Raw genomic sequence first — 24,424 nt, forward strand, 5'->3', positions numbered from 1 at the left:
TATATGAATAGGAAGGGTTTGGAGGGATATGGGCTGGTGCTGGCAGGTGGGACTAGATTGGGTTGGGATATCTGGTCGGGCATGGACGGGTTGGACCGAAGGGTCTATTTCCATGCTGTACATCTCGATGACTGTATGTGGTCCTTCTATGGAACCTCACCGTAAACCACATCTTGGATTTACACAGCATTTTTAACATGGAAAATTATCCCAAGGCACAGCAAATAAGTGCAATCAGACAAAAATTAGCACAGAAGCAAAGGACGACACTTAATACGTAAACAATCAATGGTCAAAGACATGCAGCAATGTAGAGGTGGGGGGGTCACTGGACTCAAAACATGAACTGCTTTCTCTCCACAGATGCTGCCAGAACCTGCTGAGTTTCTCTAGCAATTTTATGTTTTTGGTTATTTTTTTAAAGGAAAGACTGGTGGAGGAGCAGAAAGGTTTGAGAAGGGATTTCTAGATTTATTTTTTGATTTTATTTATTATTGTCACATGTATTTTGTCACAAATATAGTGAAAAGTGTTATACAGTGTCACCATACTTTGGCACCATCTTGAAACACAGAAAAATAAGCCAAAACATAGAATGTAGACATAGAAAATAAAGAAGTGTTGAATCTTACAGCCCTTCTTGTTAATAACTTAGCCATGGCCTGGATCTGGGTGCTCCTTTACCCCGACGCTGAGACCATCACTAGTAGAAAGCAGAAGGCCATCCTTGAGTCCCTTTGCTACTGTGGGAACAGAGTCCCCATTCTTCAGCGCAATCTCGCTTCCACCAATGCTGCCACCATGCGTTCTTGCTGATCTAACCTCACCGATGCTGTCGGGTCTATACTCGGCCAAACACAACCTACTGGGTCTCAAAGTAGACTCAAACTCACCTCCATTGCTAGGAATCCAAAAACCCACCATGCATCAAAGCTGGACCCACACTGCCACCACTCTTAACAAGAAGGTAAGTAAAAGAAAACTGAAGAAAAAGAGAAAAAAAAAAAGTGGACAGAGCATTCGAGATATTAGGACCTAAATAACTAAAGGACAGAATACTCTGTTCAGTCAAAGGAAGTGGAAATTTCACAAGACGATGGAGAACTAATTGTCATTGCAGGCTTATGGGGATGGAAGACAGTTGAAAGGATGAGGGCTTGGTCATGGACAAATTTAATCACAAGAATGAGAAGTTTAAAACTAGAATGTTATTAAACTAAGAGCCAACGTAAATCTGTAAGCAGATTGGTAACAGTGATTCAACACAACTTTTGTTATCGACAGTAGAGTATTGGAAGAACTCTAGTTACTGGAGGCTGGCAGAAGAAATGCCAGCTAGGACAGCATTGGAATAGTTATGTACGGTACTAACAAAACACAGATGGGTGTTTCAGCATTCGATACGCTAAAGTCTAGGAACGCATATAAACTGTTATTACAGTGGGAACTCGGTGGACTTTATCACAGAGAGGAAATGCATTGAAAGTTATTCTCAAAGTCGAATGGGTTGCTGAGGATTTGAACAATTTGCTTCAGTCAGAGATAACGGGCCGAAGAGGAGATTATAATCAGTGGCACAGAGTTTATGGTGGTGGTCACAAACTGTTTTGGCTAACTCGATGTTTAACTGAAAGATGTTTGGCTCACCCAAGATTGGCCAAGTTATCAAATAGCACAGAGAGGGAGATGGCAGTTAAGTAGAATTGGCTCGACAAAACATATATAAAAAAGGACGTGTTTTTGCTAATTTTGCAGATGACAAATAGAACGAGGCAAAGGATAGATCCTTAGGATTTACTACTGCATCTGTTTGTAAACAATGCTACTTGCATTGATTTCAAAACTGATTGATTGGCTCAGAACACAGACGTGTGAGGTACAATACTGGTATAATGAATACTGACTGCATCTCTATAAATCTAACAGCGAGTACATCTCCAAGGATCCAATGTCGAAAATAATTTCCAAGCCCAGCTCTTCTTGAAGCAGGCCTCAATTCAGATGTGTTTGTTGTTTGCAAATTGTGCATTAGCAGATTAAATGATCAGATATTAATATGTGGTGAATGTTGCAGAATATTCTGAAATCTGCTTTGACAGCCAATAGCTACAACCTACAAATTGGTAGGTGGCAGTAAGTTCAATTATAGAAATACAAATAAGCTCTATTCACTAATCTACAAATGGTGGAAGTGTTACATTGTTTTCTGAAGGTCTCATCTTCCAGTAATTAAACTCAAAAAGAAATTGAGCGGCCTCAAATTAGCAAGAAAAAAAGTGTTGCAAGTGTCAGATTCCATAACAATGGAGTGTCATAATTGCATCATGTACAGTGTGGGATTATTATGAGGAACAGCATTTCCTCAGCCCCAGCACGGTAACATTACAAAGGTTCACCAGCAGCAGCTCAACCGAGCTGCCCAGAATGTCTTAGATGAATGTTGCTTTTCTTAGATCTCATTACAAAATCCATATCCATTACATACCAACAGCCCAGATGTAAAACAGGTCTAATACAAGCTGAAATAAACTAAATACTTGACTTTTTCTTTACCAACGGCTCTTTGGGCAACCCATTATATGAACATGACTGTCAGCTCATATAATGATCATAAAGTCAAAGGCATATTGCTGGGAGAAAATGTTAATGCTTCTAAATAGTCCAATGCTGTCCCATATAATTGCCTTTTCCTCTGACCCTTACGGGAAAAATGGAACATTTTAAAGACACACTTTTCCATATCCTATCACAAATAGATCTGTTCCCTAATTGCTTTGCATTAGAGCAAGGCAGAGAGAGACAGAGCATTGAAAGAAAATTATGTGCAAAGAACATCACTTTAAAAGGTGTTGATAATGTTAAAGTAGGGAGGGTTGGAAAATAGTGAGAGCTGTACACGTCTAGAGGACATTCAATGGAATGGGTTAAGGGCAAGGTCAACTTAACCTAAAGTAATGGAATTTGCGAAGAAAGAAACATGGTAAAAGCTAAATGGAAATCCACGGAAGCATGCGGAGGATTAGAGGACCCTATGATAGAAGTGTATTACTTCTTAGAAGTGTGACTGCAGATAAAACCAAGAAGATTGAACTGCAGAATGCTGTCTTAGATAGCAATAGAAAGTAAATACATTATGATAAATTTGCATGAAATATTCATAAAGCTTTTTGACACAAATTTTACAAAGGACTTTAAAACTGAGTGCTCTTTCTATAAAGTGAATTCCACAGGACAATAATTTTCAAGATAAGAGAAATGCATTTTGAAGCAGAAACTTGAAATACTACAGTTATTTCCACCGCAACAAAGAAAGCCAAGAGCAATTTAATTAACATTATAGTGTCTTCACAATAGGACTAGGGAAGGAAAGAGGAAAGAGAAAAAAACACAAAATCTTGCATTTACATAGCATCTTCCACTTCTTAAAGTGCTGCTCAGCTAATGAATTACTTTTGAAGTGTAGTCTTCTATGTACTCTCATTCCTTTTTGGGACTGTGCTCGTAGTTATTGAACTGCACAAATCCTTGAAATTGTTCTGCGTGGCCACAGTCATGCACATGACGTAAATGCACCAACTTACTTGGGCACTGCACTGGGATTTTCAGGGATGTACGCCAATATAAACTGGCCTGTGTTGGAAACGGAACAGCCAATTTGCTCACAGTACGTCTCCTAGAAAAGGCAATACGATATTGGATTGATAATTAGAATGAGTGACATTAGTCAAGGAACAAATATTGGTCAGGACACTGCGCAGAACTCCCCTATTCCTCAATGAATCATGCCATGGGTCTTTGATGTCCACACCAGAGAGCAGTCTGGGAATGATTAATGACTCATCCAAGACATACCAACAGTTGCTCCAGTTCTACATTGATATGTTAGCTCCATTTTGTACAGTGTAAAACGAGCTGGTGTCAAGGCTTGAAGGCACAATGCTCATCCTCTAACCTAACAGTATAATCACTTAATCATGGCTTCCTGTAGGTCGGGCAATAACTGAGGTTATTCAATTGAAAGTGTTGTTATAAGAGAAAAGAGAGCGGTTTAGATTCTCTTTATGCAGAAAGAATGAATAAACACATGAAATAGAGCACATTGCACAAGACTTCAAGGAGACGGCTGAGCAGTTGGACTAGTTTCAGTCTTCAAAAGTTTGCGAGAAGATTTGTAGCTCGGGTGCTCGTTGTTGTGGTTCTGTTCACCGAGCTGGGAATTTGTGTTTTGTCCCCTGTCTAGGTGACATCCTCAGTGCTTGGGAGCCTCCTGTGAAGCGCTTCTGTGATGTTTCCTCCGGCATTTAGGTGGCTTGTCTCTGCCGCTTCCGGTTGTCAGTTCCAGCTGTCCACTGCAGTGGTCGGTAATTGGGTCCAGGTCGATGTGTCTGTTGATGGCACTCATCCATAGATTCTATGCCTCGAGGAATTCCCTGGCTGTTCTCTGTTTGGCTTGTCCTATAATAGTGTTGTCCCAGTCGAACTCAAGTTGCTTGTCATCTGCGCGTGTGGCTACTAAGGATAGCTGGTCGTGTCGTTTCGTGGCTAGTTGGTGTTCATGGATACGGATAGTTAGCTGTCTTCCTGTTGTCCTATGTAGTGTTTAGTGCAGTCCTTGCATGGGATTTTGTACACTACACTGGTTTTGCTCATCCTGGGTATCGGGTCCTTTGTCCTGGTGAGTTGTCCGAGAGTGGCTGTTGGTTTGTGTGCTGTTATGAGTCCTAGTGGTCGTAGTAGTCTGGCTGTCAGTTCAGAAGTGTTCTTGATGTATGGTAGTGTGGCTAGTCCTTTGGGTAGTGGCATGTCCTCATTCCGTTGTCTTTCCCTTAGGCATCTGTTGATGAAATTGCGGGGGTATCTGTTTTTGGCGAATACCTTGTAGAGGTGATCTTCTTCCTCTTTTTGCAGTTCTGGTGTGCTGCAGTGTGTTGTGGCCCTTTTGAACAGTGTCTTGATGCAACTTCTTTTGTGTGTGTTGGGGTGGTTGCTTTTGTAGTTCAGGACTTGGTCTGTGTGTGTGGTTTTCCTGTAAACCTTTGTGGTGAATTCTCCGTTCGGTGTTCTCTGTACCATCACGTCTAGGAATGGGAGATGGTTGTCCTTTTCTTCCTCTCTAGTGAATCGGATTCCTGTGAGTGTGGCGTTGATGATCCGGTGTGTGTTCTCTATTTCTGTGTTTTTAATGATTACAAAGGTGTCATCTATATATCTGACCCAGAGTTTGGGTTGAATTTGCGGTAAGACTGTTTGTTCTAATCTTTGCATTACAGCTTCTGGTATGAGTCCAGAGATGGGTGAGCCCAGGGCTGTGCCGTTGATCTGTTCATATATTTGGTTGTTGAATATGAAGTGTGTTGTGAGGCACAGGTCCAGTAGTTTGAGTATGCCGTCTTTGTTGATAGGTTCAACGTCCTGTTGTCTGTTCTGTATGTCCAGCAGGTTGGCTATTGTTTCTCTGGCTAGGGTTTTGTCGATAGAGGTGAACATTGTACGAACAAATCAAAGGCACACCCATGGGCTCATCCATCTCTGGACTCATAGCAGAAGCTGTAATGCAAAGATTAGAACAAACAGTGTTATCGCAAATTCAACCCAAACTCTGGGTCAGATATGTGGATGACACCTTTGTAATCATTAAAAACACAGAAATAGAGAACACACGCCGGATCATCAACGCCACACTCACAGGAACCCGATTCACTAGAGAGGAAGAACAGGACAACCAACTCCCATTCCTAGATGTGATGGTACAGAGAACACCTAACGGAGAATTCACCACAAAGGTTTACAGGAAAACCACACACACAGACCAAGGCCTGAACTACAAAAGCAACCACTCCAACACACACAAAAGAAGTTGCATCAAGACACTGTTCAAAAGGGCCACAACACACTGCAGCACACCAGAACTGCAAAAAGAGGAAGAAGATCACCTCTACAAGGTATTCGCCAAAAACAGATACCCCCGCAATTTCATCAACAGATGCCTAAGGGAAAGACAACGGAATGAGGACATGCCACAACCCTAAGGACTAGCCATGTTACCGTACATCAAGAACATTTCTGAACTGACAGCCAGACTACTACGACCACTAGGACTCATAACAGCACACAAACCAAAAGCCACTCTCAGACAACTCACCAGAACAAAGGACCCGATACCCAGCATGAGCAAAACCAATGTAGTGTACAAAATCCCATGCAAGGACTGCACAAAACACTACATAGGACAAACAGGAAGACAGCTCACGATCCGTATCCGTGAACACCAACTAGCCACGAAATGACACGACCAGCTATCCTTAGTAGCCACACACGCAGATGACAAGCAACATGAGTTCGACTGGGACAACACCATTATTATAGGACAAGCCAAACAGAGAACAGCCAGGGAAATCCTAGAGGCATAGAATCTGTGGATGAGTGCCATCAAAAGACACATCGACTTGGACCCAATATACCAGCCACTGCAGCGGACAGCTGGAACTGACAACTGGATGCGGCAGAGACAAATCACTATAAATGCCGGAGGAAACATCACAGAAGCGCTTCACAGGAGGCTCCACCTAGACAGGGACGAAACGTCTGCAACACAAATTCCCAGCTTGGCAAACAGAACCACAACAACTAGTTTCAGTCTATTCCAACAGAGAACCCTTACAGTGGGCTAAATGCATTTCTTTCCATCTCGTTAAGTTTCCATTGTTCCAATTTACTCCATCTGAAAAATATAACCAGCTAGCTGCAAAGTACGGAGGGGGCAGCATGAATTGTGAACCTACTGATAAGGCGATGTTCAGATGAACAGCATATATGTTATTTTATAAACCTGTAGAAAGATAATGTTCACGAAGATTTCAGAAATAATGAATCCAGAGTAACATGGAAAGAGTTTGCAGAAACTACTGTGGTATAGCAAACACAACTTAATCAATTAAGGCTCAGTGTAAATGGTGCATTCTCTGCTCTAATCTATTGCCCCTAATGATATTCAATTTACCTCAATCTCTTTTTTAAAACATTGATACTTGTGCTCAGAGTAGCCAGCATTTCCTATTTTTATTTAGAGTTATAGCAAGATTGTGTAAGTCTGATTTTAAATAACTCAGTTTTCAAAAATCTTAATTCATAAAAGTAACATTTTATGTGAATTTATATTATTTCAAGGTTGAAAAGCGTGAACACCTAAGCATAGTCTTATGGTAAGAGAAAGTGAGAATTGACGTTTCGGGCATAGGCCCTTCATCAGGAATTCTGATCCTTGGATGCTGCCTGACCTGCTGTGCTTTCCCAGCAACACACTCAGTTTTACAGTAACAGTGATATCTTTTACAATCCTACATATAGGTACACATACAATGGTACGAATTGTTAAAAACTCCCTGTGCATTTGACTCTCACAATTACTGAATGGGTAAGAGGAAATAAATGTTCATCCTTGCCTTTAAATTATCTCCATGAATTTGCTCCGCCTGTCTACCCTCCTCCCATTCTACAACCAGCTGAGATATCATCATTTTTTTCTATGTTTGCCTCTTTGTTACCTGCAATGTTAGACCAATGGTAGCCATGCCTTCAGTACCCTAGACCTTCTGCTTTGGAATGTGCCTCTTGAACCTCTGTCTCTCTTCCCCATCTAAAACATTAATGAAACATGCCTCTTTAACCAAGTCTTTATAACCTGTATCCTGTTTGATAATACTCCTCTGAAAAATGTCAGACTTTTGTATTGCAATAGATATTATATAAACATAAGCTGTTGCTATTATTGTAAAAGAAATATGATAAGATCATTTGCAGCTTTGTATAGACACTAGAGTCCCTGTCTATTTCCCCAGTGACCAATATTTATTGTGCAAACCTAGATAATGACTATGGACAGACTACTTACAAACAAGTGTGATATTGTTTACACTTGAATGGCGGGGGCCAGTGGAATAAGGAACCCTGGCCAATATTCCTTTTCCTAACCCAGAGCTATTGAGGCCCATTATAGTATTCCAAACTGCCCTAGGCCAGATAATTTGGCATAAGTTTAACTTGGAATCTTCTTGATCTGTGTGGCTAAGCTACCCATGGTCATAACTTATTACGAAAAGCATTTCCTACTTTGAACGCTCTGAAACTGCTTTCCATTGATACACGGAGGAATTCATGTCCTTGTCTCACCAGGGCTCAGGCCCTTGTCTAGTCGCCTCTACTTCATTCCTCCATACCTCTGTAATTGTCTCTATTCCTACACAAAAATCTCACAAATCCTCATTCTCTAACGCTGCCCTCTTAGGTACCTCTCCGCCCTTATCAATGACCACCTTGTCTTGAATTCTTAAAATGCAGCTCACCCCTTCCAAACAGACCGAATATGAACCTAGATACCCTCCAGCACAAACCAAAGGCAGACAGCAACATTGAGAGAGATTCCAGGTCAGCCAGACGACGGAAAAAAAGTTGGGGCCCTTGCTTTCATTCGCATAGCTCCAGTTTACATCAAGCAGGCAAAAGGTACGTGTTGCCACAGTAACTCACACTCCCCGAGTGAACTGTAACGCATCACACACTGCAATTTTTCGTTACGCTTCAGTGAAGACCTGGGATATTTTTCCAGGAACATGGTACATTTAAGTAAATGTTGTTTTTGTTTTGTCACAACTAACTGTCAAGTTTGAGCAAATTTAGATATTCAAAATTGATACGTCTAATTTGCCTATTATTTGTCATTTAAATCATCAGGGCACACATTATTGCAATAGAACGGAAACTATCATTTTAAAAGACAGATAAAATAGACAGAAAATGAAAATATTGAATTCTCCTTGTCCCACAGATCTTCTTGTCAAATAAAGGTCACCTTAATCCATTCATTACTGACCACTCATCCCTGTGCCCTCAATTAATAGAAGCAAATAAATTTGCTGCAGTAATGTTTAATCACTTTCCTTGAATTAGTGCAATGTAACAATTAAAAGACTTTCAATCTCCTATTTGAATTGCAATGCATCATAAGTCTGATCAGACCAAGCTCCATTTCCTGCTAAAAATCTCGTCTTCACAGCTTGTTTTCCTGAATTGAATTTAAAAGCTTTGGATGGAAGAACAAGTAGCAGGGAGTCTTGCAGTGGCAAAGTGACTGAATTTTAACATTTCAAAGCTGTTGTTGAGGGAAAAAAGACACTGGATTAATTTTCTGCCTGTCTCCTGCTGGTATTATACTGGCTCTGGGGGCGACACAGAGGGGAAACTGGCTTAAGAATTCAAATCACCATGTCACTGTCTCTTGACATTTCCTAGCAGACAGATGTTGTGGCATAAAATATACCAATAAATGGGTAGGCACAGAGACATTAGAGTGAAATGAGAGAATCACTAATTTATTCCTGCTCCTGACAGAATTGTTAAGGTGGAAAGGAGGCCATTCAGCCCAGATGGCTGTACTAGCTCGGAGTATTTTAAGCTAATGCCAACGTCCTGCCTTTTCCCATGCCCTTTATGTTGTTTATGTTTAAGTAATCATCCGATGCCCTCTTGAATGCCTCAGTTTAACCAACCTCCACCATACTTGCCTTCCAGACCCTATGTTTTCTTCACGTTGCATTTACTCCTTTTGCATAACTCTTTAAATCTGCGCTGCCCGATTCTTAATCTGTTTATGAATGGGGCCACAACCCTCATAGGACCCTCGCGACTGGGTTCTGCCTCTCCCGCCACACCCATTGAGCAGATACCCTCCTCAAACAGGTGACTCTTGGCCCATTGCTCCTGGATCACATCAGCTCCCTCGATGCCTTCAGTTCAAAGAAGACATTCCTCAGGGCACAGGGCCTGACCGAAATGCTGGCTGCTCCTCCAATCACAGGCTTGTTTCTCCCCCCTGCTCATTCATAGACCACTCAGGAACAAGCATGGAGCAGAAGCAGCCTGTGATTGACAGAGCAGCTCCTCACCATTTCCTTTAGCCCAAATGATGTGTATTTTGGGCGATTGTGGGCCTTTTGAAGCAGATTCACTTGCCATCACCTGACCTTTGAAGCATTGGTGCCTGCGGCAAATACCATTTGGGCCCAGAAACATCAACGCTCCTTCAACAGCACCTTCCAAACACACAAGGGCAGTTGCTACGTGGGAACATCACCACCTACAAGTTCCCCTCCGAGCCACTCACCATCCTTACCGCGAACAAAATTGAAGTTGCTATACCAGGAACGATATCCAAGTTCCTGGGTCCAAATCCTTGACAGAACAGATGGCAAGTCGTACCAATTCTCACAGCAATGACAACTTATGACATAAAGAAGAGGGTACTGATTGGTTATTACTGATTGGATCATTGCCAAACATTTGGTACCCTCTTTGTACACAGTATAAATTCTCAATCCCTTTGAAATTTGTTATTCTTGTGGATTCGTCCTGATGGGCGCATGATGAAAAACTTAGAAATCACATCTCTTTTGTTTTAAAGCAACATTGAAGTTATTTTTCTATTCCTCATGATTTTCCTGTTACTGTGTTTCAATCGTGAATACATAACATTCATGGTGCTTGTCCAAAATGTAATGCTGCCTTTTGCAAAGCTGAAACTGCTTTCTAATTAATAGAACAGGTTTAAATCTCGATAGAGATTTGATGCTAAATTTACTCAGCTTTATCAGCAACTATACTGCAAACACTTTGAAACTGGGCAACAAAACAAAGTCTTCGGAGAAGTCAATTCTCACATTTCCCTTTCAAAATGTGATCCAATTCTGATAAAGTAAAGCTAGCTTGCCAAGTAATGTTCTTTCTGCTTAAATAGGTTTTTCTAAAATGCAAGCAAAAATGACCATTTCCCCAAGATTGTTCTACAGCCAGAGTATTAATTACTAATTTAAAAGTAAACAGAGAACACATTTTAAATTTTTTTTTTGCCCTTCTCAGTGACCGAGGTTGAGAGCTTTGGAAGGTCCTGTCGAATGTTGCTGGGTATTGACAGTATTTACTGCTGGCACCAGTGCTCAAAAAGTATAGAGTGAACCTGACCCCACAAGTCCCCAAAATATCCTGAAATATTCACTGCTCTTCTCAAGACTGAAAGAAGTGACAGAGTTGTGAACACAGACCATTCCATCACACAAACCAGTTTTTCATCCATTGTTGGGATATCTGGTCGGCATGGACGGGTTGGACTGAAGGGTCTGTTTCCATGCTGTACATCTCTATGACTCCATCTATACTTCCTGCTGCTTCAGAAAAGTAGCTAACATAATCGAGGATCATTCCCACCCCACATTCAACTCTCTTCTAACCTCTTCCGTCAGGCAGAAGACATAAAGATTTGTATATCCATATACAAACTGATTCAAGAACAGCTTCTCCTTGATGTTACCAGAGTTTCGAAGGACCTCTTTAATGTTAATGTTAATCTCTCTCTACACCTTTTCAACAGTTGTAATATTGTATCCTGCACTCTGCGTTGTTACCCTGATGTACTTATATAGAACAATCTGCTTGTAAAAAGCACTTTTCACTGTATTTCAGTACATATGACAGTAATGAATCAAACCTAATCGATTGGAGAAAAGGCGGTCACGCCTGTTGTAGGAAAGGAAATGGTGATCCAATTTCAAAGACTGCAACAATTTGAACAAAAGTTTACTTGGTGCTCAATGGTGAATAACTGAGCAATATTCAGTCCTTTGACAAACAGAATTGCCTCGAGGATAAATGCTTGGATTAGGAATGTCATCTCGCACATGGATACATGTGGGGGTCAGTTAGCTGAGTTGGCTGGAAGGCTGATTAGCAATGTAGAGTGGTGCCAATAGCTCAATTCCCCCACTGGCTGAGGTTACAGTTAAGGTCCCACCTTCTCAAACCTGCCCCTTGCCTTGCCCCTCAGGTTAAGCTCGGTAGTAGCTGTCACTCTCTAATGAACAGTACAGACTCTTTGGCCCTTGATATTGTGCCAACCTTTTGTCCTATTCTAAGATCAGTCTAACCTATGTACTCTACATTTTACCATCATTCAGTCGCTTAAATGTCCCTAAGTTCTCTGACTCTACCACTACTCTGGCAGTGCATTCCATGCACCCACCACTGTGTGTGTGTAAGGAGCCTACTTCTGCTATCTCCCCTAAACCTTCCTCCAATCATCTTAAAATAATGCCCCCTCGTGATAGCCATTTCCAGCCTAGAAAACAAAAGTCTCTGGCTATCCACTCTATCCATGCCTCTCAGCATCTTGTACACCTCTACCAAGTCACCTCCTTTACTCCAATGAGAAAGGTCCTAGGTCCCTCAACCTTAATTCATAGGACATGCCCTCCAGTCCAGGGAGCATCCTGGTAAATCTCTTCTGCACCCTCTCTAAAGCTTCCACATGAGGCGACCTGAACTGAACACAATATTCCAAGTGTGGTCTCACCAGGGCTTTATACAGCTGCAGCATAATCTCGCAGCTCTTAAACTCGAACTCCTGCTAATGAAAGCCAACACACCATATGCCTTCTTTACCACTCTATCAACTTGTGTGGCAGCTTTGAGGGAACGATGGACATGGACCCTAAGATCCCTCTATTCCTCCATACTGCCAAGAATCCTGTATTCTGCATTCAAATTCAACATTCCAAAATTAATTAATTTACACTTTTCCAAGTCGAACTCCATCCGCCACTTCTCAGCCCAGTCCTGTATCCTGTCAATATCCCATTGCAACCTACAACAGCCCTCCACACCATCCACCACTTCAACAACCTTTATGTCTTCGGCAAACTTACTAACCCACTCTTCCACTTCCTCATCCAAGTTATTTATTCTTACATTGCAAGTGAATGGAAAGAGGTTCCTTAACTTGGAATTACCTAGAAGAGTCTGAATGAGAAACTATCCAATTTGCACTCTGTATCATGGAAGGCATTGCAATTGGAATTCACTAAGCTCAAAGTAAATCTAAACAGATCACTACACTTGGAATTCCTTACAAAGTAAATGGCAAGGCATTTGAACACACTAGGAGCCCTTAAATGAAAAGGAATCAGAAGGAGTTTGAATCAGTGGAATCTTATAACATTATTTAACAGGCAAGTATCTTGAAAATACAATGTGGTCTACTTGCTTTGCATGTGGTATTAGTTGAGGCATAGAGTTTAAGCGAAGGCAGGTTGTATTGAAACTGTATAAAACATTGGTTAGGCCACAGCAAGATTATAGTGAGCAGTTCCTGAATCCACTTTATAAGAGGCATATGATAGAACTAGACAAGATGTAGAGGTCATTTACCAAGATGCTGCCTGAGCTGGAGAGTTTCAGTTATGAAGAGAGGATGAACAGACTGGGGTTGCTTTCCTGACAGCAGAGGAGATTGAGAGGAGATAAGATTGAGATGTAAAAAAGTTTGAGGGGAATAGATCTGGTAGACTGGAAGAAAGCTTTCTGTTTAACGGAGAGATTAATGACTAGGGTGCATAGATTTAATGCAAGGGGCCAAAGATGTCGAGATGTGAGGAAAATATTTTTAGCCAAAGTGTTGTGGGAACCTGAAACTTCCTGCCTGTAAGAAACCCTCATGCATTTTAGTAGTATTTAGATGTGCACTTGCAATGCTGAGACATACAAGTCTATGGGCCAAGTTATGGAAAAACATATTAGAGCTCGAGCTGATTCCATCTTAGACTCTGAGGATGAGGGATTGTTTATTGTCCCCTTCATGTGGTTTTCTCATTTATGGCTGTGCCCCTGCAGGGAGGCAACACTCTATTACCCAATGTGCAGGGCTGAAATTGTTTAGTAAGGATTCTCTGAGTGTAGCTCCTGAGTAGCAAAATGAGCGATGTATAAGTAATGTCAGATCACATGGGTTTGGAGCCCAAGTCTATAAGATTTCAGAAGAAGGTCCTCTCTCACTGTGCCTAGGAAATAGTTATGTCTAATAAAGCCAGTCTTCCCCAGTGAATCCTTTATCCTGAGAATTTAAGGTGGAATCAGTCAGAGCTCCAATACTTCCACAGGTGAAGAATTTTAATTACAATCTTATTTCCGATCTAGATTCTGAAATGTTATTTGTGGTGTTTCAGGGCATGCAATCTCGTTCACTTAAGAGTGCAGACCTCCCATCATTACAAAAAATGAAAATTGAGGAACTCAAATTGGACCGCATTCCAATCTAGGATATCTGGTCGGCATGGACAAGTTGGACTTAATGGTCTGTTTCTACGCTGTACGACTCTTTGACTCTATGGTGGGTCATCGCACCAAACAGGATTCCCACTTTTGTTTGTTATCTCAAGACTGGAGGTTGTTGTTTGTGTTGCTGGGTGAAATAATAAAAGGCTTGTCTATCGTCAAGACTGTGGTTTTATTTTTGCACTTCTTAGAAACTATGGAGAGAAACAAGAGAGTTGTTTTGAAAGCAGGGACTTTCAAGGCTGACTGCATGTTTTCAAAGTCAGGAAATTGGTAGCTTTTGGGAACCCTGTTTGCATATCTATGGATTCAAGCAATTTGCAGATGAACTGGAGCCAAGAAGTGGTTTACAATCAAAGCTGAATATTTTGTCATTGTCCACAAACCATCGATGATGACTGCGATAGCAAGGTAGTTGGTTATCCGGTGGCTGGGGTTGAGAGGTTTTGTAAAACCGGAACAGAAATCTGCAGCTCTGCATAGCCAAAAATATGCAGACACAGTTTCTGAATGTGAAGGAAACCAGCTTGTGGTTGTTTCAGTGAACCAGCACATTGTCTCTTGCAAAAATGGAGCATTCAGCACAAGAACAGCAGAGGAGAAATTTCCTGGTCAGCAAGCAACCCTGTGTCTGTGTGGGTTTCCTCCGGTGCTCCGGTTTCCTCCCACAGTCCAAAGATGTGCTGGTTAGTTGGATTGGCCATGCTTAATTGTCCATAGTGTCTAAGGTCATGCAGGCTAGGTGGGTTAGCCATGGGGAACAAAGACTACAAAATTAGTTTCCCTCTGCACATGGTCCCTCACACCCTTCTCCGTTTATGTCTGCCTGTGTGTAAGGGGGCGTTTGAGGGGTTGAGAGCTTTCATTTGTATATTTTACTAAAATTAGTTTAATTATTTACCTGTAACTAGAATGTAACTACCTGTTATGTAGGGAAACCAAGTCCATGCTTTCTATGAAGCTGCACCTGAAAATTAGGTAGTTTGGGATTTTGGGTTTTTCTTTTTAAAAACTCTGAACTTTTGTTATTACTCTGGGAATAACAGGGCTTGACTTACAGTGCACTACCCCTGTGAGGCATGACAGGATTAAGGTACCCACAACTGAGTTCTGTGTCAACAGGCACTGTGCAATCTTCAACATGAAAAATGGTTTCAGAGATAAAGTATTATTGCAAGAGCTTAGGGAGGAGAATAGCGTGAGGCGGGAAGGAAATTGAAGAATGTAGGCTCTGGCAATGGACATAACTCCAGTTAAAGCTTTTGAAGACACTTAGGTTTTCTGTGGTAACTTGGTTGCATGATTTGAACATTTCAGCTAATATCCTGACCAACATTCCACACTCAGCCAATACTACTGTACATGCTAGCCATTTAATCATCCGATTCCTGTCTGTGGAATCTTCCTTTTAGGCAAACCTTCTGATGTATTTGTTTGCATGTCAACATTGACCGCCACTCAAAATGTATTCATTGCACGTGTAATACTTGGAAAGATTTTTAAGAGATTCAGCTCTGAACTGCATAAAGGTATTTCTGTAACATCCAAATCTCTCAACCTTCAACTTTTGTAAAACAATCCTTCCACCCTCCCTGCACAAGAAACAGATTCCCCAATTCCAGGCTTCTGCCTCATAACCCAGCTGCAACTATTGGCCTGCTTGCCAACTGTCTTTCATTTGGCATTGAAATCCTCATCCCTTTGGAGTTGTCTGTCCTAGCATCCTTCCAATAAAATATCCATCCGCATACTCTTAAATCCGAATGTTACAGAACTCCCCACAAAAGGCTTGCCTGGTTGTTTACAACCAAAATGGTTCGAGCTTCTTAAACCATATGTGTTCTTTTCCACCTTTAGGTCTTTTCACTTTCCCGGGATTATCCAGAATAAAGATCAATCACTCCTCTGGCCTCCTTCCAAGCCAGTCTTTTGCTCCAATGTCTAAAGTGTACATCGGATTTTTTTTAAATCTTAAAAATCCAGTTAGTTATTTTTTAATCTTGAAATTTTTCCTTCTCCTCTTCATCTCCCTCACTCCAGTTCTTCTATTCTCCTTTTTTGACTTCATCTACATGCCACACCTTGGCAACATCATCCATAGCCATGGAGTTGTACATGTGCTGACAACACCTATACCTGATCCTGAATCACCAACTCCACCCCTCACTCTACATTCAAGGCAAAAAGTTAGCAAAAAAAAAAAGCCTTTGTCCAAATGAATACTAGCCAATACGGGGGAAAAAATAATTCAGTTACAGCAGAAACTTCTCACCCTGGCTCAATTCCATCACTCCACCAGTTTGTACAGGCTGAACTTGAAAGTGTGTAATCTTGTTATCTTTTTGACTCTAAGATCCCAGGAACATCAGAAACAGGAGTAGGCCATATGATCCCTTAAACCTGCTCCCACATAAGATAAGATTGCATAATAAAGAGAAAATGCTGCGGATGCTGGAAATCTGAAACATGGAGAATACTGAAGAAACTCAGCAGGTCTAGCAGCATCACTGGAGACAGAAACAGAGTCTGGCAGAAATCTGTTTCTCTTGTCACAGATGCTGCCAGATCTGCTGAGTTTCTCCAGTATTCTCTATTTGTTTCAAATAAGATCACGAATGATCAGCATTAAATCCATATTCCTTCACCTCCCCTAAATTACCTCGATTTCTTTTGTGTCCAAAAATCTAGCAATCTTAGTCTGAAATATACTCAATGATGCAGCATTTACAATCCTTTGAAGAATGAACTTTATTGATTCACAACCCTCCAGGTGAAGAAGTTTCTTAGCATTTTAACCGAAATGGTTGACAACATATCCTGAAGCAATAAAAATGGAAGCAGCCCCATCCTGTCAAGTCTTGTAACAATTCAATAGATTCCAGTGAGACCAACATTCACTCTTCTAAACTCTCGTGAATATTGGTATATTCTATTCAATTGCTCCCCATTAACCATATTTCTTAATCTGACAAGTTATTGTTGTATCCCTCTAAAACAAGTATATCCTTACTTGGATAAAAAGGCACAAACAGAAAAAGCTGCTTGAGCCATGGTTTTACCAAATCACTTTAAAATTGCAAAAATACTTCTGTATTCTTATATTCCAAACCTCTCAGACCATCAGAACATTTGCATAGCACAATCAACATTTCAGATCCATCACTATTTTAAAATTAATAGAATAACAGTCACTAGCCCAAAGTGCTCCCCCACTGACACCTCACTCACCCGCCCTGCCTTATTTCCTAAGAGTAGGTCAAGTTTTGTACCTTCTGTAGTAGGTACATCCATATACTGAATCAGTCAAATTTTCTTGTCAAATCCCTTAACACTATGGCAATCCTATTCTATGTTTGGAAAGTTAAAATTCCCTCCTATAACTACCCTATTATTCTTACATATAACTGAAATCTTCTTACAAATTTGTTTCTCAATTTTCCATTGTCTATTGGGGAGTCTATAGTACAATCCCAATAAGGTGATCATCCCTTTCTTATTTCTCAGTTCCACTCAAATAACTTGCCTGGACGTATCCCCCAGAATATCCTCCCTAATTGGAGCTGTAATGTTATCCTAGATCAAAAACTCCACTCCCCTGCTCTCTTGCCCCCCTTCTATCCTTCCTGTAGCATTTATACCCTGGAACATTAAGCTGCCAGTCCTGCCCATCCCTGAGCCACATCCCTGTAATTGCTATGTTATCTCAGTCCCATGTCCCCAACCATGCCCTGAGTTCATCTGCCTTGCCTGTTACGCTTCTTGCATTGAAATAAACACAGTTTAATTTATCATCCTACCTCATTCTCTGCTTTGTTCCTGTCTGCCCTGACTGCTTGACTTGCTCGTTTTCCCAAGTGCACCTGTCTCAGACTGATCTCTTTTCTCACTATCTGCCTGGGTGTGAACCTCCCAACTTCCCCCCACCTCTCCAAACACCACCATCACCACTAGTTTAAATCCTCCTGAGCATCTTTAGCAAATCCTCCTCCCCTTCATCAGCTCCTCAGCCACTCATTGATCTACTCTATCCTGCTATTTCTCACTAGCAAATGGCACTGGGCGCAATCCAGATATCACTACCCTTGAGGACCTCCTTTTTAAATTTCTGCCTAACTTCCTATATTTTCTCCTCAGAATCTCACCTTTTCCTCTTCCTATGCAGTTAGTTCTAATGGCCTCCTGTTGGTCCCTCTCCACTTTGAGAATATTCTGCACTCTCTCCGAGATATCTTTTGATGCTGGCACCAGGGAGGCAACACACCATTGTGATGTATCGCTGTCGATCACAAATGTCTGTCCATGCCTCTGGCTAGAGAGTCCCCTATTACCATCGGTCACTTGGAACCTGATGTACCTTTTGTTACATTAGAGCCAGTCTCGGTACCAAAGAACAAAGAAAATTTACAGCCCAGGAACAGGCCCTTCAGCCCTCCAAGCCTGAGCCGATCCAAATGTACTGTCTAAACCTGTCGGACAATTCCTAAGCATTTGTATCCCTCTCCTCCCCACCTACTCATGCATCTGTCCAGACGCATCTTAAATTAATCTACCGTGCCTGCCTCTACCACCTCTGCTGGCAATGTGCTCCAAACGCCCACCACCTACCACCATAAACCTGCTGTCAGTGCTACATTCCCCTGAGATTCCATCACCCCCTACATTTTCCAAAACAGCATACTTGTTTGAGATCGGGATAGTTACAGGAGACTCCTGCACTACCTGCCTTCCTCTCCTCCCTTTCCTGGAGATAACCCATATACCTGACTGTATCTGCGTTTTTTCTTCCTTCCTGCAACTGCCATCCATCATGCCCCCAGCTCCTGTAAATTCCTCATTACTTCTAATTGCTGTTCCTACCGATTCATGCGGTCCAATAGGATTCACAACCAAACGCGCTTCCTGCAGACATAATCATCAATAACATGGAAACTCTCCCTAATCTCCCACACCTGACCAGAAGAGCACATCACTCAGCTAAATGTCATCTTTGCAGCTTAACAATCTACAGACCCAGAAAACAGTCCAGTCCTACTACTCTCCCAGGCTAACTTAGTACCTACATTTTATATGTTTAAAGTTTATTCAAGAGACAGATTTTAATAAAAACATATATAAATCAGAGAAGAACCACTCTATCACAAAGAAGAAGTGAAGTTACACTCTAAAAACTAGCCACTTAGCTGCTCCCATGTTGTGAGCTCCTACACACAAGATTTCTCCAAGGTCAGGTGTAAATTTCGCTGTTTATTTTTCTTAGATGAACTCCAATGTCCAGAAATACTTGAAATTAAATGGCAGAGGCAGTTTGCTGTGCAAGTTCATAGCTGGATCAGGCAGTTATGCAGATTTATTTCTCTATTTGATTCACTTTCCATGTGGTCACGACCCTTGTCTCTCTTCCTCCATTTTAAAGTGCCGTTGTTTTGATTTTTTTTCTTCCCAAAGTTCCAAAACAATGCAACAGCTTATAAAATAGTAATTGCTGCTCCTGGAATTCGAGGAAATCAGCTTCAACACTGAAAATACCTCAAAAAAAAAAGGAGCAGCTCTTAAAGCCACAACTTATTTCTGTCCTCCATCTTGGATTAGAGAGAGTGAGAGTGAGAGTGTGTGTGTGAGAGTGAGAGAGAGAGAGAGACAGTGTTGAAGAGGATAGACCAGATCTAAAAGTTGAAGTTCTAAATTGGAGGAAGGCCAATTTTGATGGTTGTAGGCAAGAACCTTCAAAGGAGAAAGTGAGGACTGCAGATGCTGGAGACCAGAGCTGAAAATGTGTTGCTGGAAAAGCGCAGCAAGTCAGGCAGCATCAAAGGAGCAGGAGAATCGACGTTTCGGGCATAAGCCCTTCTTCAGGAATGAGGAGGGTGTGCCAAGCAGGCTCAGATAAAAGGTAGGGAGGAGGGGTGTTGGGAATGTGATAGGTGGAAGGAGGTCAAGGTGAGGGTGATAGGCCGGAGAGGGGGTGGGGGCGGAGAGGTCAGGAAGATGATTGCAGGTCAAGAAGGCGGTGCTGAGTCCGAGGGTTGGGACTGAGATAAGGTGGGGGGAGGGGAAATGAAAAAGCTGGAGAAATCTGCATTCATCCCTTGTAGTTGGAGGGTTCCTAGGCGGAAGATGAGGTGCTCTTCTTCCAGGCGTTGTGCTGCCATGGTCTGGCGATGGAGGAGGCCAAGGACCTGCACGTCCTTGGCGGAGTGGGAGGGGGAGTTAAAGTGTTCAGCCACGGGGCGGTTGTGTTGGTTTGTGCGGGTGTCCCAGAGGTGTTCTCTGAGACGTTCCGCAAGTAGGCGGCCTGTCTCCCTAACGTATTGGAGGCCACATCAGGTGCAGCGGATGCAGTAAATGATGTGTGTGGAGGTGCAGGTGAATTTGTGACAGAACTTTCAAAGGTTGATTGGGGTTGGATGTTCGCAGATACAGGGATGGCTGGAAAATGGGACGCCTTTAAAAATGACATAACAAGAGTCTAGAAACAGTATGTTCTTATTAGGGTGAAGGGCAAATTTGATAGGTGCAGGGATCGCTGGGTGACTAGAGAAGTTGTGGCTTTGGCCAAGAATAAGGAGGAAGCGTATGTCAGGTATGGACAGTAAAGATGGAGTAAATCCGTTGTTGGTGGTTCTGTTCGCCGAGCTGGAAGTTTTTGTTGCAAACGTTTCGTCCCCTGGCTAGGCGACATCATCAGTGCTTGGGAGCCTCCTGCGAAGCGCTTCTTTGATGTTTCCTCCGGTGTTCATAGTGGTCTGTCCCTGCCGCTTCCGGTTGTCAGTTTCAGCTGTCCGCTGTAGTGGTTGGTATATTGGGTCCAGGTCGATTGAGTAAATCCGTAGAAAAGTATAAATGCAGTAGAAGCATACGTAAGAGGGAAATCAGGAGGGCAAAAGGGGACAAGATAACTTTGGCAAATAGGGTTAAAGAGAATCCAAAAGGGATTTTGTAAATATATTAAGATCAAAGAAGTAACTCGGGAGAGAATAGAGCCTCTTAAAGATCAGCAAGATGGAACTGCAGAAAATGGGGGAAGATATTAAACGGGTACTTTGCATCAGTGTTTACTGTGGAGAAGGATACGGAGGAAAGAGAAGTAAATAGCGACATCCTGAAAAATGTTCACTAGGATACATCTGGATCTGACCAGATGTATCCTAGAACTCAGTGGGAAGCTAGGGAAGTGATTGCTGGGCCCCTTACTGAGATATTTGTATCATCAATAGCCACAGGTGAGGTATCAGGAGACTGGAGGTTGGCTAATGTGATGTCAATATTTGAGAAAGGTGGTCAGGGAACGCCAGGGAAGTATAGACTGGTGAGCTTGACATCAGTGGTAGTGGGCAATTTGTTGGAGGGAATCCGGAGGGGTAGGATTGATTATACTTTTAAAGGTAAGGACTGATTAAGGATAGTCAACAAGGCTTTGCGTGTTGCAAATCATGTCTCACGAACTTTATTGAGGTTTTTGAAGAAGGAATAAAAAGGATTGATGAGAGCAGAGCAGTGGACGTGATCGATATGGACTTCAGCAAAGTACTCGATAAGGTTCCTCCTGGTAGACTGGTTAGCAAGGTTTGACCACATGGAATAAAGGGTACAAGACTGGCTTGAAGGTAGCAGATGAAGGTGATGGTGGAAAGTTGCTTTTCAGACTGGAGGCCTGTGACCCAGTGGTGTGCCACAAAGATTGGTGCTTCATTCACTGCCTTTTGTTATTTGTATAAATGATTTGGATGCGAACATAGGAGGTTTAGGTAATTAGTTTGCAGATGACACCAAAATTGGAGGTACAGTGGACAGCGAAGAAGTTTACCTCAGATTACAAGGGGTTCTTGATCAGATGGGCCAATGGGCCAAGAAGTGGCAAATGGAGTTTAATTTAGATAAATGTGAGGTCCTGCATTTTGAAAAGGCAAATCAGAGCATGATTTACACAATTAATGGCAAGGTCTTAGGGAGAGTTGTTGAACAAAGAGACCTTGTAGTGCAGGTTCATAGTTCTTTGAAAGTGAAGTTGCAGGTAGACAAGATAGTGAAGGTATACATTTGGTATACTTTCCTTTACTGGTCAATGCATTGAATATTGGTGTTGGGAGGTCATGTTGCAGCTGTACAGGACATTGGTTAGGGCGCTTTTGAAATAGCGCATACAATTCTGGTTTCCCTGCTATAGGAAAGATGTTGTGAAAGAGTTCAGAAAAGACTTACGAGGCTATTACCAGAGTTGGAGCGTTTGAATTATTGGCTGGGGCTATTTTCCCTGGTGTGTTGGAGGCTGAGTTGTGACCCTATATAGAGGTTTATAAAATCAGGAGGGGCATGGATAGGCTGAATAGACAAGGTCTTTTCCAGAGAGTGGGAAAGTCCAAAACCAGAGGGCATAGGTTTAAGGTGAGAGGGGAAAGATTTAAAAGGGACTTACAGGCAACGTTTTAATGCAGTGGATGTTGTGTATGGAATGAGCTGCCAGAGAAAGTGGTGGAAGCTGGTACAATTACAACATTTAAAAGCCATCTGGATGGGTATATGAATAGGAAAGGTTTAGAAGGATATGGGCCAAATGCTGGCAAATGAGAGAAGATTTATTTAGGATATCTGGTCAGCATGGACGAGGTGGTCTGAAGGTTCTGTTTTCACGCTATACAGCCCAATGCCTCGATGACTCAAAACATTAACTCGGTTGTCTCACCACAGATACTGCCAGACCTTCTGGGTTTCTCCAGCAGTTTCTGTTTCTGTTTCAGATTTCCAGCATTTGTTTTAATATTGCATTTGCTTTCCTGACTGGCTGACTTCCGAGGATTCATATGCAAAGATACCGAAACCCCTCTGGATCTCACTTACAACCCTTTCAAAAGTACCAAAGATAATGTAGTGAACATTCATTTGGTTTCACTCAAAATCAGCTCTTCAGCACTTTGTGTCCATGCACATCAAGCATTGCCAAGGCTACCACTACACTGGTGTGCACTGCATTCCTGACATAGAATCATAGAATCTCTCCAGTGTGGAAGCTGGCCAATTGGCCCATTGTGTCCACTGACCCTCCAAAAAGCATCTCATTCAGAGCCACCCCCCTACACCTGGAACCCTGCATTTCTGATGGCTAATCTACCTGGCTTGCACACCCCTGGACATGAGGGGCAATTTAGCACCGTCAATCCACCTAATCTACCTACCTGTGGGAAGAAACTGGAGCACCCAGAGGAAACGAATTCAGACACGGGGAGAATGTGCAAATTCCACACAGACAGTTGCCTGAGGTTGGAATTGAACCCGGATTCTTGGCACTGTGAGGCAGCAGTGCTAACCACTGTGCCACCATGCTGCCTTAATATGATATGTTAGGGCACATGACATCCCATATACCAAATTGGTATCAAGAAGGAATGCTAGGTATGCAGCTCAGTTCAAAGTAAAAATCGCTTCGATCGCAGAACAGACAAGTAATTGTGTAGCAGCTAAATAATTCAAGATATCAGAGGAAAATGTTAGAGCTAGAAGTAGCTCTCTATGCATCTTAGGCAGATGCCCTAGAGTGAATGTGTAATCAGAGGGCAGTCTAGCATGTGGCCACAGTCAGAAAATTAAGTTGCAAAGTGTGTCAATGAAAGTTTTTAGAGTGGACTGTTATTTTCTCACAGATCTGTTAGAATCTTCATACAGAATCAAACAAGAAAATTAGGCATTATAGATTTCAAAGCCAGCCCTACATGGCGTAACGGGTTTCGAAGATAAACCATTTTGTGCTATGACTGAAGATTTTTTTTTTATTCGTTTACCTGATGAGGGCATTGCTGCCTGGGCCAGCATTCATTACCCAGCCCCAATTGCTCAGATTGCTAAAAGTCAATCACTTTACTGTGGATCTGGAGTCACATATAGGCCAGTCCAGGTAAGGTTTCCTTTCCTAAAGGACATTAATGAACCAGTTGGGTTTTTCCTAATAAGCTGCATGGTTTCACCTAATCCTTAGATTCTTAATTCTAGATTTTTATTGAATTCAAACTCCAGGATTCAAACCTGTGTCTCCGGAATATTACCTGGGTCTCTGGATTAACAGTCCAGTGATAATACCACTAGGCTATCACTTACCCTTGTTAGAATTCCAGATTATAAATTTTGCATCCTTTCCGAGGAGGATGTGATGACAGGTTTAATCACATATAAGCAGTTTAGAATCAAACATCAATAGAAAAATGGATACAGAGACTCTGTATTGAGAATATGAATTTCAAGATATCATATGGTGGCAAGGTTGTAGAGAAACTATTGTTAG

At 42.0% G+C, this 24,424-nt stretch overlaps 2 long non-coding RNA genes across 4 annotated transcripts in view; one reads left to right on the forward strand and one right to left on the reverse strand.

The window, feature by feature from the left end:
• The window catches only part of LOC122558583, a 167,921-nt gene that overhangs the window by 45,448 nt on the left and 98,049 nt on the right, over nucleotides 1-24,424 (reverse strand). The window lies entirely within an intron of this gene.
• Nucleotides 8,127-14,312, forward strand: LOC122558584. The gene is made up of 2 exons (XR_006314191.1): nucleotides 8,127-8,502; nucleotides 14,046-14,312. It is a non-coding gene; the product is annotated as an uncharacterized LOC122558584 (long non-coding RNA).

Source organism: Chiloscyllium plagiosum, chromosome 17, assembly GCF_004010195.1.
Source record: "Chiloscyllium plagiosum isolate BGI_BamShark_2017 chromosome 17, ASM401019v2, whole genome shotgun sequence".
Classification (NCBI taxonomy): domain Eukaryota; kingdom Metazoa; phylum Chordata; class Chondrichthyes; order Orectolobiformes; family Hemiscylliidae; genus Chiloscyllium; species Chiloscyllium plagiosum.